Source organism: Chanodichthys erythropterus, chromosome 10 (assembly GCF_024489055.1).
Source record: "Chanodichthys erythropterus isolate Z2021 chromosome 10, ASM2448905v1, whole genome shotgun sequence".
Lineage (NCBI taxonomy): Eukaryota > Metazoa > Chordata > Actinopteri > Cypriniformes > Xenocyprididae > Chanodichthys > Chanodichthys erythropterus.
This window is the reverse complement of record NC_090230.1, coordinates 3076753-3095794: the sequence shown is the minus strand read 5'-3', so window position 1 is coordinate 3095794 and position 19042 is coordinate 3076753. Positions and strand designations below refer to the sequence as shown.

At 35.2% G+C, this 19042-nt stretch overlaps 1 long non-coding RNA gene across 3 annotated transcripts; it reads right to left on the bottom strand.

Annotated features, from left to right (window-relative positions):
- Nucleotides 1-11339: 11339 nt before the first annotated feature.
- LOC137029002 (uncharacterized) lies at nucleotides 11340-18191 on the bottom strand. 3 transcript variants are annotated; one of them, XR_010896246.1, is made up of 6 exons: nucleotides 18091-18191; nucleotides 13697-13769; nucleotides 13146-13278; nucleotides 12882-12987; nucleotides 12448-12560; nucleotides 11340-11877 (listed from the first exon to the last, which is right to left on the bottom strand). It is a non-coding gene; the product is annotated as an uncharacterized lncRNA (long non-coding RNA). The 3 variants fall into 3 exon arrangements; XR_010896245.1 differs by lacking the exon at nucleotides 18091-18191 and adding an exon at nucleotides 14272-14517; XR_010896244.1 differs by lacking the exon at nucleotides 18091-18191 and having other exon boundaries at nucleotides 13697-14515.
- Between the last annotated feature and the right edge of the window lie 851 nt (nucleotides 18192-19042).

The window sequence follows — 19042 nt, the reverse complement described above, 5'->3', positions numbered from 1 at the left end:
TTTTGCTGATTATGTCCACTAGTGTGAATTTTCCCAATTTCAAGGCACATCAGACCATGTTTTGTTGGGTCTAAAAATTTCGCCATCAGTACAGAGAAGATTTGATGGATGGTTACAGTGTGGACACTTCACACAAACAGATCCCTTGATCTCCAGTGTCCAGAAGGGTTTTGGTTCAAGGCGTTTCATAAAATGAAGAAGACCAAAGCTCTGTCCCAAATGCTACCCCTAAGGTTGTCCAGTGAGTCCGCACATTAGTGACATAATGGTACATAGACTGTCAGGTAGTAGTTCACTGTGGAATCCCATGGACCAGAGCCACAGCGCTCTCTAGATGTTAAAACATGTTTAGTGAACGTCTCATAATATACATGCTTGACAAGGTTACGGCTGGAATTAATGCCCCATATAAATTTTGCTAGACTGAGGGTTACCATGGTCATTTCCCGAAGGTCCTGCAGTCCTCCTTTGGGTCAACATGTTAGTGATATAGTGCCACTCTCGGGTAGTAATTGCTGCAAAATCCCATGAACTCAGGTAATCTGTGGAGAGCAGACTCAAGACTGAACACAGCTCAATGAAACTGCCAAACTTAAATAGGGCACAAGACAGGTGGTACAAATTAACTTATGGCACTTTTCCACAGCATGGGATGGCTCGGTACGGCACGGTATGGCTCGCTTAAATAGTACCAACTTGGTGGAGGTTCCAAGCATGTCGTACCAATACTACATGTGATCACTGATTGGTCAGAAAGAATCTTCACTACCAGCATCACTGGATTTGAAAGACAAGACACCAAATCCACTACATTTAAATAGTCAGTAACAGCCGCCACAATATTATTTGTTTGGATGACTTTTTTAAATGACTTGCGTTAAATGACCACTGCACGCAACTTGAAAAAGGAAATGGCTGTATTGTGGTCAGTAGGTGAGGTGCAGACTCCTTGGTAGCCAAGAAGTGGATCCACGGCATTAGAGGTGGTGCAACTACAAACCCGATTCCAAACATTTGGGACACTGTACAAATTGTGAATAAATAAGGAATGCAATAATTTACAAATCTCATAAACTTATAGTTTATTCACAATAGAATATAGATAACATATCAAATGTTGAAACTGAGACATTTTGAAATGTCACGCCAAATATACTCATTTTGGATTTCATGAGAGCTACACATTCCAAAAAAGTTGGGACAGGTAGCAATAAGAGGCCGGAAAAGTTAAATGTACATATAAGGAACAGCTGGAGGACCAATTTGCAACTTATTAGGTCAATTGGCAACATGATTGGGTGTAAAAAGAGCCTCTCAGAGTGGCAGTGTCTCTCAGAAGTCAAGATGTGCAGAGGATCACCAATTCCCCCAATGCTGCGGCGAAAAATAGTGGAGCAATATCAGAAAGGAGTTTCTCTGAGAAAAATTGCAAAGAGTTTGAAGTTATCATCATCTACAGTGCATAATATCATCCAAAGTTTCAGACAATCTGGAACAATCTCTGTGCGTAAGGGTCAAGGCCAGAAAACCATACTGGATGCCCGTGATCTTCGGGCCCTTAGACGCCACTGCATCACATACAGGAATGCTACTGTAATGGATATCACAACATGAGCTCAGGAATACTTCCGGAGCACAATCCACCGTGCCATTCACCGTTGCCGGCTAAAACTCAAAAAAGGTAGAAAAAGAAGCCATATCTAAACATGATCCAGAAACGCAGGTGTTTTCTCTGGGCCAAGGCTCATTTAAAATGGACTGTGGCAAAGTGGAAAACTGTTCTTTGGTCAGACGAATCAAAATTTGAAGTTCTTTTTGGAAAACTGGGATGCCATGTCATCCGGACTAAAGAGGACAATGACAAACCAAGTTGTTATCAGCGAACAGTTCAGAAGCCTGCATCTCTGATGGTTTGGGGTTGCATGAGTGCATGTGGCATGGGCAGCTTATACATCTGGAAAGGCACCATCAATGCTGAAAGGTATATCCAAGTTCTAGAACAACATACTGTATGCTCCCATCCAGACGTTGTCTCTTTCAGGAAAAACCTTGCATTTTCCAACATGACAATGCCAGACCACATACTGCATCAATTACAACATAATGGCTGCGTAGAAGAAGGATCCGGGTACTGAAATGGACAGCCTGCAGTCCAGATCTTTCACCCATAGAAAACATTTGGCACATCATAAAGAGGAAGATGCGACAAAGAAGACTTAAGACAGTTGAGCAACTAGAAGCCTGTATTAGACAAGAATGGGACAACATTCCTATTCCTAAACTTGAGCATCTTGTCTCTTCAGTCCCCAGACGTTTGTAGACTGTTATAAAAAGAAGAGGGGATGCCACACAGTGGTAAACATGGCCTTGTCCCAACTTTTTTGAGATGTGTTGATGCCATGAATTTTAAAATCAACTTATTTTTCCCTTAAAATGATACATTTTTCTCAGTTTAAACATTTTTTGGAATTGGGTTTGTATATGATCAGTCTATAATACCACCTATTTTGAAGAGGTACTAAACTGCAGTGGAAAAGCAAAGTGCTGTACCAAGCCACACTGTACCAAGCCGAGCTGGGTCGTACCACCCAGTGGAAAAGCACCATTAATGAGCAGTCATAACTAGAGTTTACAGTATGTGGTGCCACCTATGGGAAAGTCTTCACAGTAGAGGACAGGAAGTGCTTACCAATGGCTGGGAGAGTCATTGCAAGATGGAGCAGACAGTGCTGCCTAGTGGCTGGGAGAGCCCTCACAGTAGAGGGAAGGAAGTTCCACCCACCAACCAACTACCCCTACCGTGTCATAATATGTCCCTGGTAGCTGGTAGGAGCAACTTTGAGCTAAATTCTGCAGGAAGGCTGCCTCAAGGGAGCAGAAACTTCACAAATATGTGCACACAACAGTTGCATGTGTGAGTCTGCATTAAAAAACTCCCTGGAACCCTTGACACGTGGCCTTCTACCCCAGTACACAAACTTTCCAGTCCACTGTTGGCTTTTGGATAGACGGTCAGACAGCTCCTAAATATTCTTGAGTGTTTTTTTTACAGACAGATATCTAGAATAAGAGCCAGGACAGAAAAATACCAGTCATCTCACTGGACTGTTTATCTTCTGACTCCACTGATCTTCTCTGCCTCCCCCAAATGCTTGACCTCCCAGAGATAGCAAACAGAGCTAGTGGGACACTGACGATATATCAGAACTGAGGCATTTTCTCACAGTTTTCCTATTTCCCGTTTGTAATGTGGGAAGACCCATTGGGCCATTTCTCACAGGTGCAAAATTGAACATATGATTTTGTAATTTCCTTAATTTCATGATATTTGAGCTTCAGTAATTTTAGTGAAATTACAGCAGTGACATTTTTTTGGCTGAGGACTACAAAAAGCATTTAGTAAAGGAATGTTTGTTCTGTATTCATTTCTCCTGAAAGTACATTATAGTACATCATGAGAAGGAGTATCTCAACCTCAATAAAATCCAATAAGCCTTGCATGTGTTTTAAGTGGTCCAGAGCTCCATCCACCAATCATCACCAATATGCAGTGACCTGAAAAATACTGACTTAATAAATATAAATATTCTTAAGGAAGGATAAATGAAGTCCCTTCCCTTCAAGTTCACACAGGTGCCCAAGCAGAGTAAATAACACTAAATGTAAGTCCCTTACAAGGAAAGAGGTTGAGACAGATTTATGGGTAACTTTTTAAGTTCTACTACAATTAATCTACAATTAATGTTCTGGGTTAAACCTAATTTCAATGGTCTATTTTAGACACTCTTCTAACTTTAAGTAACTTTGCAACTACATGTCAGCTAACTCTCATTAGAGTATTAGTAGGCTGTGATAGACTGTTAGTAGAATGTTAAGTAAGGGTTAGTAGAATAAGTTGATGTAGTTGTAAACTTACTTATAGTCAGTAGAATGTCTAAAGTGAACCATCAAAATAAAGTGTTACCATATTCTGTCATATATAAATATATAATATTTTTATAGTTGGCCTAACTGGCCTAATGAAACAACACAGATATGTTTATCAGCAGGTTTTAAGAATCTACCACCCATTAAGAATCCCATTTAAGAATCTATTATAATAAAACACTATTATTGACTTAATAAATATAAATATCCTTAAGGAAGGATAAATGAAGTCAGTTCCCCTCAAGTATAGTTGGCCTAACTGGCCTAATAAAATCACACAGATGTGTTTATCAGCAGGTTTTAAGAATCATAATAGAGGATTAACGTTAACTTTCTGGAACCAATGTGCTTCTAAGAAGCTTATTTATAAGCGGAAATGTGTCACAGATACCAGGTGGTTAGGTTATTTTCAAAGTGCTGTTGCATTCAAGTATCATTCTTGTATTTCAGGTTTGTCAAGAAACTGTCTTGAGTAAAAATTATAGCATTAAATAAACTGTGTTTTAGTAATCGTATTATATAATAGTTTTAAAAGTAGTTAACAGTATTTAATAGTATTAAAATATAATGCAAAGTTAAAGCATTAAGGCAGAATATTCTGTACGGCAAGGTAACATTAAAAATTGATATATATTTATTTGAGTTAAGGAAAACAATGCAAATATCTATTTATTTTCACCTGCTCTAGAAACTTCTCTAATCCTTCTCTCTCTGGTTCTTATTCCTGCTCTACGTCAAACACACAATAGATCTCTTCAGCATTAGTCCATTTGATGTCTGCCATGAAAAGGAAAGCCATTGCCCCTGTGTCACTCTTCTCTGTCTTTTATTCTCTTGTATTTACTTATTTATTTCAGGCATCTCACTCATCACTCTCTCTTTGAGCTGTCCCCCTGGTGCCCTTTCTCGAACTGAGCTTACGGTTTTCAATCACTTCCCACTCACTGGGACCATCCGGTTCTCATGTGCCTGGGCCCAAGTGTCCTGACAGTGGCTGGATGTGAGCAGAACACTGCGCCAGAGATTCTGAGTGCACATACTGTATGATATAATTACACAGATGGGAGTGTGAACTTCCCTCAACATCCTGAGTGCACTGGATTTTTAGGGAGGAATTCACCATGAAGGAGTTGTGCCTGCTGATAGTCTTGTTTGTTTGCATCTGCTGTCTGCATTGTTTTAGCACCTGATCCACTACAGGAATTACATGTATGCAAATCATGAAACAACTCAAAACTCATGGGTTTTTAGTGATAAGTGGTAGAGGATGTAGCAGGCATGTGTTCTGGTGTACTTTACTGGTACTGAACAGTATTACCACAATCAAATCACCCTAATTGTCTATTTAAAATGCAGGAAATTCCCCCTACTATATGTGCGCATCTGGATATGCTGTTCTCCATCATTAGATTAATTACTGCTGCCATAATAATAACTATACATACACAAGATGCAGGCCATATTATCAAATACATAGGGGTGGGCTATATACTGTAGCACATGATTAACCGGAAGAGATTTTGAACTATCGTCCCTATCGCGGTTATGCTCATGTGACATTGCTGTGCTGCGCTGTCATAAAAGATTATCATCTGCATGTGTTTTTTTATGCATTGGTGTTTACAAATAAGGTATTTTTAATTAGCAGCGAAAGAGAACTCATTTCGCTATATGCGAAAGCAGCTACTCGTAAAGCACTTGAGTAGTGAACTGAGTTCTTTTTGTCGCCTAATTGGGATTGAACGGTGAAATATACACACTCGTGTCAAAATGCCCGTCTTTGTGAGTGAGCGTAAACAGTTATGAAAGAAAGCACATGTGTATCAGTGCATTTGGTCTTAAAGTGACAGCAGCCTAAAACATTTCTATCATTCAAAAGTAGTACATATGTGAAGTTTACCCCATGTTTGTTAAACTTAATTTTAGAGTCTGCTAGATGAAGAATCCAAAATATCATATGGCCTCCTGCTCCTGCAAAAGTATATATAAATTATATGAATTAACATACTTAATTATATTGTATTTATTTGTTCATATCCATATGTATAAGGTCTTTGCAAAAAATAAATACAATTTTTTGTCGCTGCACTGGAATACACCAGCTAGACACAATGCCTTCATAGCACTGTTTACATTAGTGTGCCAGATGACTCATTCTTCTCCTGACAGCACTCCTCTGGGACTACCAGAAGAACATTTCCTTTAATATGAAGTCATCATGATATGTCAACATTTCTGTTGAGAACAAATGCATATGCATCTACTACACCCTCACAAACAAGCACATTGAATACAGGCAACATCAGATTACAAGTTCAGTGGTTCTCTGCAAAAAATAAAGAAATAAATAAAAAATAAAAATGTATGCCTGTATCTTAAAGGTCAGCGGTATGCTTCATGCTGACAGTCTGGAGCTGGTGTTATTATTATTCTGTACTGCAAATCTCTGGGCTCACAAAATACACTCTATCAAAACTAACTTTCAAAAATGGGTAACGGCACCAGATGGTTTTCCAGATTTCCAAATGCAAAAGCGCCACATATTAAGAAAATCTTCACTGTTTACACAACTGACAGACACTGTTTATCATTGTAAACATCTGTCAGATAGGGCCACATTCTCAGTAGCCAGCAAACCAACCCAGTCTCATATGAAAACGTATCCTGACTACGTTGGTCCAAAGTGCAAAACGTAGAGGGGTTACAACAATGGCCCTTAAATTGTATGACTGTTACATTTTTTTTTTTTTGCCTATTGTTTTGCGTCCAAGTCACGTGACTTTAGAGAGCCCGGCCGTGAGAACAAAAAACATGGCGGACATTTCTCTACTTTTTAGTGAAAAAAACAATATTTTGAGTTAGTTTCTGCATAAAAATAAGCTTTGATTACATTTTTAGCGAGAAATATATATTCTATTTTCATAATATTCACTCAGTGAATGTACATAATCACTCACTTGCGCGTTGTTGCAAAGATTTTTCTGATCTCGCCAGAATAATGTGAAACTGCTACGTTTTGGTTGCTATGGACAATATTTTGAGTTAGTTTCTGCATAAAAATAAGGTTTGATTACATTTTTAGCGAGAAATATATATTCTATTTTCATAATATTCACTCAGTGAATGTACATAATCACTCGCTTGCGCGTTGTTGCAAAGATTTTTCTGATCTCGCCAGAATAATGTGAAACTGCTACGTTTTGGTTGCTATGAACAATATTTTATTTTCTGCATCAAAATAAGGTTTGATTACATTTTAAGCAAAAAATATATATTATTTATTTTCATAATATTCATTCAGTGAATGTACATAATCACTCGCTTGCGCGTTGTTGCAAAGATTTATCTGATCTCGCCAGAATAATGTGAAACTGCTACGTTTTGGTTGCTATGAACAATATTTTGAGTTAGTTTCTGCATAAAAATAAGGTTTGATTACATTTTTAGCGAGAAATATATATTCTATTTTCATAATATTCACTCAGTGAATGTCAACCCGTTCTCACTCCTGACCGTTCTCACGCTGAAGAAGTCTCCTTCAGAACACATCGCGATATTTGGCATCAGTTCGCGTGTGCTGGATGTTGGTAAGTAGTCGTAAATACGCTGTTCTAATGTTTGATATAATGTCTTTTCTGTTTGCAGATATTAATCAGATTAACGTTAGCTCCCTCATGTTTAGTCACTGCATTATATCTGTCACCTCCGCTGAGGTTTTGCTTTTCATTGCTTTCTATATTAAATACTAAACTAGGGTGATTAAACACTGTCACGTGACGTGCAATATATTGCACAATATATATAACATATTCATATCAGGTTCAAAGTAGTACAAGTGTAGTTTCAAAATGGTATTTGTTGTAGAAGCACGGTAAAAAACAACACTTACCATGCTTTTTACCACAGTATTGGTCGTTTTAATGTGATTTTTGTTGTAAATACAGAGTAACCACAACACTTATCATGCTTTTAATGCCTAATAGTGTTAAATCCAAAAACTTTAAGGTCAATAAGAACTTCTTTCCTATATATATTTATATATAAACCTATATATTATAAATAATGATATTTTCTTTTCTCTTGTTTTAGCTGAAAAGACAAAAAGGGCCTTTTGGAAATGGATGAAGGAGACAGAAAGCTGCAAAGGCAAATAATTGCAATGGTATGTATGTGTTGCTTTTAACCCTTTATCAAACATTTTATCAAGCATTTGTTAAATAGTCTCACAGTAAATTAAAATTAAAGTCAAATCCTGTACATATTTATCACCTTATTTGTAAATCAGTTGTGCCCCTTCTTGGACAGTTGGACGTCCCACACATAAAAGTTTATATTAATTCCATTGAATTCTTTAAAATGATTACAGATTGGGCCCAAAATGTTCCAATGATACATGATGTCTCTCCGCACCTCATAACTACCTCTGTTTGCAAGAGTGAAAATTATCATTTGACCTGTCACATGACATCAGATATTCAATTATTTTGTCATGATCATTTACACTGCTGATAATGTCCTGCTTGCATGTGAAACATGTTATTTATTTATTTTTATTATTTATTTTTTAAAATATGAATATAGCTTGCTATACTTTTAATCATGGAAATGCCCACACATCAGTGAACTTATAACATAAATGCATGTAACATTTAATTGTGCAACACTCTTTACAGAAGGAAATCCTACGGTTATGTATGAACTCACAACATCATCATCAAGTGCTGTGCTGGGCACATTGGGTAACAAGTGTCCTCCAACGTATCCAATCTGTGACCACATTCTCCACATCTTCCCATGGGACACCAACATTCTTCAGGCCTTCGTTTCCATGTCTTCCCCTGCATTCTCCTGGTGGTGTCCACTTCATATCTGTCTTTGGGTGTTGTTGTTTGGTCATGCTTAGGGTGTGTCCAGGGAGGTGCACCCTTCACTCTGTCACAGTTTTTAAAAGTCTTCACGTGGACTCCTCCTTATGATCTCCTTGAAACGTGCAGAACCAATATTGAAAATAGTAATTTATCTTTTTCCATATTCTTGCCTTTACCAAAGAAGCACCAGTGCTCATCCGGAGTTTTGGTAAAAGTTCTAGTAATGCTGCGACTATAGTCAAATATGTATTTCTGCATGTGTGTATAGCAGCTGTTTGTCCGAACAATTGAAGTTAGTGAGAGTGTTCAGGAAAACCCTCTGAGAACAATCAATATTTATTTAATTCTGTTTGGTGCTGATATAGAGTATTACAGAAATGACACATTGACATTCTGGACATTATTCTGTGAGTTTGTTACCTCTTCATTTAGATGGACTTGAAAATGTCTTGCATTTTGTTTCATTAAACCTTTTATTACAGTGTCACTATAGTAAATGTGCACCTTAACTACATCTATGGTATCATTATATCAGTACCTGGATAATGTAAATGTAACATACCCATGAATGTATTTTATAGAAGCATTTTATTGCTGAAAATATTTAACATTTATAAAATGCATTAACTATTTGAATTTGCCTTTCATTTAGTTACAGTAAAAGTGAACAATAAACACAATATTGTATTGTATTAAAGTTGAGAATGTAAAATGTTATTTTTTCCCCCTATTCTTTAAAGAAACTTATTTTCACATGGAATTTTATCTCATCTCTTGGTTTGTAAAAATAATACTTCATCATATCGATTTGTGTAGTTATATTTCACTATAATAGATTGCCTCTGTAACTGGATATATTTTTTTCTCACAATTAACTGATTTTTATACTGTTGTGCAGTAGTTTGGGGACTACATTTGTCTTTGACACTAAATATTGGAATATGATTACAAAATCGAGTACATTCATTATGCTTTTATTTATATTTATTTTAATTCCAAGAGTTCAAATGGTGAAGAATGGTATAAATAAGTGATTAAATGTATACCTTTAATATACTACATATCTACTGTAAATGTTAGAAGCACTTTAGTAGATGCAATTATATCTCTTTCAAATATATTTATGCATCAGTTTAAAACACAAAGGAGTCTTTCGTTGTAAAATGTGATTTTTATTATATTTAATTAGATTAATTATATATTTAAGGAATCTTTCTCGTCAGCCGGAACCGAAGGAGATCTGTCGTCATTTACCATAAATGGACAAGTAAGCGTGACGCATCTGTTCAGCCGTGTTGTGATTGGCTGTGACTCTATCGCAGAACTCGCTGTGATTGGACTACCTTTCAACCCATATAAAACGGCGCTTTATCTTACAAAGTTTGTTTTAGTGTGAATATTACGTTACTCATACATTAAGTTAACTATAAAGTGTTTCCATGTTGTGAGAAATTACTCCTTTACCGAGATCCCAACCCTAACCCTAGCTTCTCAATGAACTACAGCGCCATGTTTCCCGTTCATTGATAGAATGACAGAGACTTATGGGTAATGTAGTTTAAAACGTTTAGTAAAGAAATGATAAATGTTAAAATAATAAGATCTTTAATGGACAACTCGATATCTAAATATGTTTATTTTGCAAACATTTATTACATATATGAGGGACAGGCTGAAATTTAATATTTTACTGTAATCACTATTAAAAAACCTTTATGCCAGCTTTCCATGTATGTCTGAAAACTGTGCCCAACATTATTTAGTAATCATAGCATAAGCAGTTGTCCTGTTGATTTTCTCTTTGATACGCTAACCGGACTTTGTGTTACAGCCATTTGAAATGTGCATTTTTTTTGCTCTTCCAGGGGCCGGTACTGGCCCCTTGGGGGTGGAAGGGCATTAAAATCTACACAGGTGTGTACTCCTCATCATGGATAACAAACGTTGTTGAATCACATTTAAATATTGCAGTATTTTATCATTTCCTCATTTTCCATTCTAACATCATGCTTGTATAGGTTTTTGATGGGTATTGTGAGACCATCTGATGAAATATGGAAATATTATAACAAAATGTTGTAATACAATAATAATAATAATAATAATTGATTAATTGAATAGTAGTTGATTATTTCTTTGCTTTTTTTTTGTATGAACACCAATAAATATAATGGATGAACCCACAACAACTTGCCATTATCCAGCTGCCAGTGTTGGCAGTAAACTAAAAACTATTTATATTTACACTTCACTATTACTTACACAAGGATAATGCACTATTCAGTAAAATAAGAAACTGTGCCAAAATGACATTATCACCCCCTCTTCTTGCTCCTCACATGCCTGACATCAGTAATGTCCAGCTGTCATTTTGAATGCAGTAGTAGATGTACCAGAATGATCAACATCGATCTTCTTCAACTCTGCTTGAAGTGTTTGTATCAGTATAACCCACTGCAGCCTCTCTTTATTCACATTCCTTCCCTTTATTTATCTGGAAACTGCCATCCTTGTCACAACATGAAAGTATATGCAACTTTTGGTGCATTGTTGTCCCAAACAATCATGGAAATTATATGTCATTTTTTTAAATTATGAAATAAACTCAGCTTAGTTAAATTGTATTTACTCTACCAAACACCACGTTCACCATAATTTATTACACAACACTTTATTGGAGGATACAGCATAAGGTTGAAATTTGCATAAAGACAAATGAGATTCAAGATAAATAAAAACGTGTCTTCAAAAATACGTTAACGTCATAATAATCCATTCACAGACTTTACTCCTATTGCACAAATGAGCGCCACAGAATCCCATCCAGTCAACTATGATCCAGAAAACAGATTTGATATTGAGTTTAAAATAAAGATTCATTATCACAGCTGAACTGGGTTCTTGCTCTTCCCTGTACATGTCTCTATCATGTTCATGTTCTTCTTCTTCTAAACAGTTTGTTCAGTTGTACTCTACAGTACAACTGATGACCAGAAGATGTGATCACTGATGTGCTGTAGCTTTTTCTCAACCAGAGGAAGAAGTCTTAACATCCCATTGTCAGGCGTTCTTCAGTCCTGGTCTAAAAGTAAAACAAAAAAACACACAATTCAAGTTAAGTAGTTTAATGGACAGCCAGGTCAGCTTATGTTCTGCATGATTTAAACAGTGGTGGGCTACTCTGGCCCTCAGCGTCCACGGTCCTGCAGATTTAGCTCCAACCTCAAACCCAACTGCCTGTAACTGTCTATAAGTACACCTGAAGACTTTGGTTAAAATTTTCAGGTGTGCTCAATTATGGTTGGAGGTAAACTCTCCACCTCAAAAAGGAGACAGCAAAAGGGCTAGATTTGCCTGTTCCTGATTTAACTTTACAAAACAGCAGTACATAATATAATGCAGCACAGACTGTAAGCTAAGTACTGAACAAAAACTGTTTTACCCATATTAACAGCAACATGTTTTAAAAATCTTTTAGAAAGGCATGCTCTCTTTTGAGCCTTGATTTCTTTCAGGACAACATACTCTTCTGTTTCTTGTTTCAAGAGCATAATTTGGTCAAAAACCAAGTGATAACCTGTACAATGTAAAATTGTTAAAATACTGCAATAAAAACTTTAAGGCAAGAATTAAGAATAGGCACAGGACTTACTGTACTCATGAAGAAGCCATGGCCATGCATAGTTTCTGCCTCTTGTGTTCCTCCGTAGCTGCACATCAGTCGTTTTTCCTCTAGGATCTTCTGTTAGTGACTTCACTTGCTATCTGTTTTAAAACACAAATACAATGTTTTAGGTCTGTGCAGTATAAGGCCTTATTTCAAGCCAAAAAAACTAGGTATTACACATAATTTAAAGAACATTTACTATTTAATTCCTATTATACTATATTATATTATATTAACTCATTATCTTCCAAAGCTTCCCTGTCTGCTTTTATCTAAAAAAACAAACAAACAAACAAACAAACAAAAAAAAAACAGAAGGAACAGTTTTTAAGAACTTTTTAAGAACTTAATAGTCCTTTGAGAGAACAACATTAAATTCTGTACTACATATTACAGCATTGCCTCAACACAAGACATACCAATGGACTTCTGTCTTCTTTGGGCATGAGATGGTCATGTTCCTTCCTCACCCTAAACAAAGGACTTCGATGAGCTTGCTTTAATATAAGGACTGGTCTTCCTTCTCTGCACAGAAAAACAAGAAAGTCTCTACTTACTCTGTGTGCAATTACTTTTGTTCTTAAAACATACAAATTGAGACAGTTATAAATAAGTTAATTTACCATACCATCCAGGAGAGCATTTGATGAGTAAATACTGATTTAAATATCTAGAAACTTTACCTGGAAAGGGCTGATCACGGCAGGTTTGCAGCGACTCACTAGTAGCTCTTGTGAGGGTCGGCTCTTAAAAGAGCTGTTGAGTTTGATGTTGTAGAGATCCTAAAAAGAAGGACTAAGTAATCTGCAAGTAATCCTGCAAGACAGAAAGGAAGGTAAATTTAAAACATCACATTCAAGTTGTCAATTTACACATAACTGTAGGATTTCCTTCTGTAAAGAGTGTTGCATAATTAAATGTTAAATGCATTTATGTAATAAGTTCACTGATATGTGGGCATTTCCATGATTAAACATATGTCTTTAATAGCAAGCTATATTTATATTTAAAAGAATAAATAAAAAAATAACATGTTTCACATGCAAGCAGGACATTATCAGCAGTGTAACTGATTAGATATTGAATAGACATCAGATATTCAATTATTTTGAATATGACAAAATAAGGTGATAAATATGTACAGGATTTGACTTTAATTTTAATTTACTGTGAGACTATTTAACAAATGCTTGATAAAATGTTTGATAAAGGGTTAAAAGCAACACATACATACCATTGCAATTATTTGCCTTTGCAGCTTTCTGTCTCCTTCATCCATTTCCGAAAGGCCCTTTTTGTCTTTTCAGCTAAAACAAGAGAAAAGAAAATATCATTATTTATAATATATAGGTTTATATATAAATATATATAGGAAAGAAGTTCTTATTGACCTTAAAGTTTTTGGATTTAACACTATTAGGCATTAAAAGCATGATAAGTGTTGTGGTCACTCTGTATTTACAACAAAAATCACATTAAAACGACCAATACTGTGGTAAAAAGCATGGTAAGTGTTGTTTTTTACCGTGCTTCTACAACAAATACCATTTTGAAACTACACTTGTACTACTTTGAACCTGATATGAATATGTTATATATATTGTGCAATATATTGCACGTCACGTGACAGTGTTTAATCACCCTAGTTTAGTATTTAATATAGAAAGCAATGAAAAGCAAAACCTCAGCGGAGGTGACAGATATAATGCAGTGACTAAACATAAGGGAGCTAACGTTAATCTGATTAATATCTGCAAACAGAAAAGACATTATATCAAACATTAGAACAGCGTATTTACGACTACTTACCAACATCCAGCACACGCGAACTGATGCCAAATATCGCGATGTGTTCTGAAGGAGACTTCTTCAGCGTGAGAACGGTCAGGAGTGAGAACGGGTTGACATTCACTGAGTGAATATTATGAAAATAGAATATATATTTCTCGCTAAAAATGTAATCAAACCTTATTTTTATGCAGAAACTAACTCAAAATATTGTTCATAGCAACCAAAACGTAGCAGTTTCACATTATTCTGGCGAGATCAGATAAATCTTTGCAACAACGCGCAAGCGAGTGATTATGTACATTCACTGAGTGAATATTATGAAAATAAATAATATATATTTTTTGCTTAAAATGTAATCAAACCTTATTTTGATGCAGAAAATAAAATATTGTTCATAGCAACCAAAACGTAGCAGTTTCACATTATTCTGGCGAGATCAGATAAATCTTTGCAACAACGCGCAAGCGAGTGATTATGTACATTCACTGAGTGAATATTATGAAAATAAATAATATATATTTTTTGCTTAAAATGTAATCAAACCTTATTTTGATGCAGAAAATAAAATATTGTTCATAGCAACCAAAACGTAGCAGTTTCACATTATTCTGGCGAGATCAGATAAATCTTTGCAACAACGCGCAAGCGAGTGATTATGTACATTCACTGAATGAATATTATGAAAATAAATAATATATATTTTTTGCTTAAAATGTAATCAAACCTTATTTTGATGCAGAAAATAAAATATTGTTCATAGCAACCAAAACGTAGCAGTTTCACATTATTCTGGCGAGATCAGATAAATCTTTGCAACAACGCGCAAGCGAGTGATTATGTACATTCACTGAGTGAATATTATGAAAATAGAATATATATTTCTCGCTAAAAATGTAATCAAAACTTATTTTTATGCAGAAACTAACTCAAAATATTGTTTTTTTCACTAAAAAGTAGAGAAATGTCCGCCATGTTTTTTGTTCTCACGGCCGGGCTCTCTAAAGTCACGTGACTTGGACGCAAAACAATAGGCAAAAAAAAATGTAACAGTCATACAATTTAAGGGCCATTATTGTAACCCCTCTACGTTTTGCACTTTGGACCAACGTAGTCAGGATACGTTTTCATATGAGACTGGGTTGAGCAAACACGTGGCAGCCCATTAAGTTTGGTGGGCTGTGACAGATGAATTCATGGAAATGGCAGAAATGCTTTGCCATTCGGCAAAGAAATGTGTTCTGTATTGAAAAGCACTTATAGTTCATCCAAGAAATTGGAAATTTGAATCGGAAACATTTCTTGAAAAATGTTTTTGTCCATACAATTAAAGTCAGTGGGGTCCAGCATATTGTTGTTTTGGACCCCACTGACTTTCATTGTACAGACAAAACAAAACAAAACAAAACAGATATTTTTCAAAATATATTCTTTTGCTTTCCGCATGAGAAAGAAAGTTATGAAACATGCTAGTGAGCTGGTACAAAACAACAAAACATTGGACTCTACTGACTTTCACTTTAAATAAACAAAATAAAAAATAACTTTTGTTTTTCACATCACATTACACATTACGCTAATGAGCTTTTGAGTCCATTGTTGCCTCAAACGAAACCTAAAACAAACAGCATAGAATGGCCTACATTATATTCCTCGAATGCCACTCCCCTCAAAAAGGAAGAAAAAGCCTGATGACATTTTTCATTTTGTACATCACTTTGGTTTTAATGCCTTCATTGAGTTTTGGATCTAGCTTGGCGTGCCAACAGAAATGCTTTAGGGTTACTTGGGACTGTTCTAAAAGTGCGTTCTCACACCAGCCTGTAATAGTACACCATGTCTTAAAGCAGATTGTGTTGTTTTTATTGGAGGAAATATGTGGACATCTGGATTAATTCCACCTTGTGTGAAGTGTGGCTGGCACACGGAGACTTCCTGGCTCTTCGTAAACGGAATGGAAGGTTGGGGTCATGCAACTCTACAAAGATAATAGAAATATATGAGTTTCCTGCCATCTGCCATATTCCACACCCTCAGTCATGAACCTGTAGTGTGCATCTACTCCAGCAGCTTCCCCTAATACCTCTAACTCTGAAGAAGTCCTACCAGCATCCTTTAAGTTACTCCATATGGCACTGTTTGTTTTGAAAATCCATCTCGCATTTTGAGACGATCAGATTAGATTCAATTTAGCTGTACTTATTTGATTAAGCGGGCAATGACAAGGTTAAAAAGGTTGTGCTGACATTTGAGGTCAAGGTGGGTGCTGGTGCAAATACTTTCAATGAAAAGTAATTCCGCACAAACAACTGCAGCTGTTCAGTAAAAAGGACCTAAAAGTGTTTTTAGGCTTCTGGTTTAAATGCCTCCACCCAGGATCGGCACGTCCTAGTGCATATAGGCAACGTAAACATTGTGTAGGGCCCGTAGCAAATATGTAGATATATAGTGTGAGGGTGTTTAGCACCCACTGAACACTGGAAGCACCCTTAGTGTTGACCAAAGTGCTGTACAATATGACATTATATAAAACACAAACACAATATCAACTACATTAATTCATACGCCAAAGAAAATAAAATGAGGCTTTAAAACCTGTAACATCAGTATAATTGTGACTTTAGTTCTCACAAATGTTACTTTATATCTCAAAATTGCAACTTTATTTCACAGTTAACTTGTAATTGTGCATTTTTCTTAATTGCAGCTTTATAATTCTAATTGTGAATTTATATCTGATTATTGTGATTTAATATCTCATAAATGTGTATTTTTTAGTAATTATGACTTTAAATCCCACAAAAATCGCAACTTCATATCCTGCAAAACTTTATTTCTATTTGTGACTTTTCAATAAAAGTAATTGTGACTTTATATTTCACCATTTAACATATATATATATATATATTTTAATTTCTTTTTCTTTATTTCTTCAAATTGTGAATTTATATATCATAATTGTGATTTTAATTCTATAACTGCAAATTTATTTCTCATATATGTTATTTTTTTAATAATTGTTACATAGTTTCTCTCGTTTGCTACTTTTTTTTTCTAACTGTGAATTTATATTTCATAACTTTCAACTCATATCTTATAATTGCGATTTTATTTTTCATAACTCAGAGTATTTCTTTTGAATAATTGTGACTTTATTTGAGTTCTTCATTTATCTAACTTTATCTAAGTTCTTCATTTTTGTGACTTTTTTTTTTTAAATTTCAGCTTTATTTTTGTTCTGATTGTGAATTTATATCTTATAATTGTGACCTCTTATCTTATTTCTTCAATTTTATTTCATTTTGTTTTTGTGTTTTAACCTTTATCTCACAATGACCTGTTTTACTCTTTTTTTTTATTTTACTTTAAATGTTTACAAAAAACATTAAAATATATGTTTGAATATTGATGCTTTCAACAGATTAATACATACTTATGTATAGTGTTATAATTATTTTTAGTGCTTTCTCATAAAAAGAAACCACTTATCTAGTTGCAGTTTAGTTGCTGTGTTTATTTTATTTTAGCTTATTTTTACATTTCATACTAAATAATTACAGTTTTTACAATGGCGGGGCCTCACAAACTCACATGCTGGCCCTGCCTCCACCCAGCAGAATAAAAAAAATATATATAATAAATGAAAAGCAGAATTTCTTTGTGATTAGATGCCTCGGACTGAGGTTCTGACAGAGAATTATGGGATTGCTTTATAATAACACAAAAATATGAGCGAGATCCCAAGGGCCACATGAAACTTCCACTTTAAATGTAAACTTGGAAGTTGTGTGTTTGTCTTTCTTTTCCTTTCCAAAATAAGTAGGATATAGATTTTCTTACCTCACTAGTCTTTAACACACCTGACAAGAAGTCCGATTTTAATATGTAATATATTCAATATAAAAATATCCCAAGCCCAAAAACAACAGGCTCATTTGGACTCCACAGACGAGAGACTTTGAATTGTGGTTTGGAATGAAAGCGGACAGGAAAGATTTAATTTTCTCTCTCTCTCTCTCTCTCTCTCTCTCTCTCTCTCTCTCTCTCTCTCTGTTTCTTTCTCACTCTTTTTGCATTGTGCCGGACACAAGCTTTTCCCAAAGACTGCTACAAACGACAATTACATTACAAGTTTGGGATTTCAGCCTCGTTTTGAAATCCGTAATTTGCTGTAATTTGTGCCTTTATCTGGCCACTAAAACATGCACAATGGCACTGGATATAATGGCTACATTGATAGCTTTTGAGATTAGGACTGGCCCATTACATTCATGAATGCTTTAATGATTTGGCAAGCGCCGCCGTGTCTTGACTTTTGTCAGGGGGACATTTGGATTTTGGATACTCAACAGAACATTGAGAAACTGAATACTTGCTTCCTTCACTTTATTTACCAGAGAGCCTTCCTGTGAAATATATGTATAGGTTTATATATTGATCTGTAGGGGGCACTGCAGTATTTCTAATAGTCAAAACTTTAAGTTGAAATAGCTGGATAAATGCAAACACTGTGTTGAGAGGGTTTAGTGCATGTAGTAATAATTTTAAAAGAAAACTGTTGTCTGTTAGGTCTCTTTTGATGTATAGGAAAAAAAAAAAGATTAAAACATAAAGTGTCTTGTTAAAAGACTGTGTAGTGTTATCACTGAGGTACTATTATAGTTTTTTTTTATAAATATATTAAATTATTTTTATAATTTCTGTTTTCATTTTCATTTTAGTTATAAACATTTCATTAGTGTTTTTGTCATTTGTGTTAGTTTTTTTTTTTTTTTTAATATGTCTATATAGC